This window comes from Corvus moneduloides, chromosome 3 (assembly GCF_009650955.1).
Source record: "Corvus moneduloides isolate bCorMon1 chromosome 3, bCorMon1.pri, whole genome shotgun sequence".
Classification (NCBI taxonomy): domain Eukaryota; kingdom Metazoa; phylum Chordata; class Aves; order Passeriformes; family Corvidae; genus Corvus; species Corvus moneduloides.
Genome location: NC_045478.1, coordinates 38,457,029 through 38,457,921, shown reverse-complemented (window position 1 = coordinate 38,457,921; position 893 = coordinate 38,457,029).

Sequence of the window (893 nt, the reverse complement as noted above, 5' to 3'; positions counted from 1 at the left end):
GGAGCGGCCGCGGCCGAGCGCCAGCCCCGGGCGTTGCCATGGGGACGCGGCCCAGCCCGGCCCGGCCCGCCGGGAGAGCGGCGAGGGGCGCGCGGCGGTGTGAATTGACACACAGCGCACAGGGAGACGCGTGTTTGTACAGGATGCATGGGTCGGTGTGCGTGCAGAACATACACGCCTGCATATATGCCCAGCTCTAGAGGCACAGGAGTGTAGGTGTGTATGGGTACATGAACATCTCAGTGCACACACAAACCGTGTGCGTGGACGTCTGCGGCTATGGCTGTATGTAGGTGCGCGTAAATATACATACATACGTGTGTATAAAGACACATGCATACCGTCCGTGGGTATACATACCTTAATACCACAGAATCGTTAGGGTTGGAAGGAACTTCTAGAAATTATCCAGTCTAACCCTGCTGCCAAGGCAGAGTCACCTAGAGCAGGCTACTCAGGAATGTGTCCACGTGGGTTTGGAACATCTCCGGAGGGACATCCACAACCTCCCTGGGCAGCCTGTTCAGTGCTCTGCCACGCTCTGTGTAAAGTTCTTTCTCATGTTGAGGTAGAACTTCTTGTTTTAGTTTATGGCCGTTGCTCCTCACCCTCTCACTGGGCACCACTGAAAAGTGTCTGGCACCATCCTCTTGGCACCCATCTTTGAGATATTTATGTGCATTAATGAGATCCCCTCCCAGTCTTTTCAAGACTAAACAGGCCCACCTCCTGCAGCCTCTCTTATGAGAGAGATGTTCCAGATCCCAAACGGTTTTTTTTGTGGACCCATATATACTCATACATACAATATATATACCCCACATGGCAGCAGGGGGGATATATATATTGTATGTATGAGTATATGTGGATCAGAACTAGGTGATCTTTAAGGG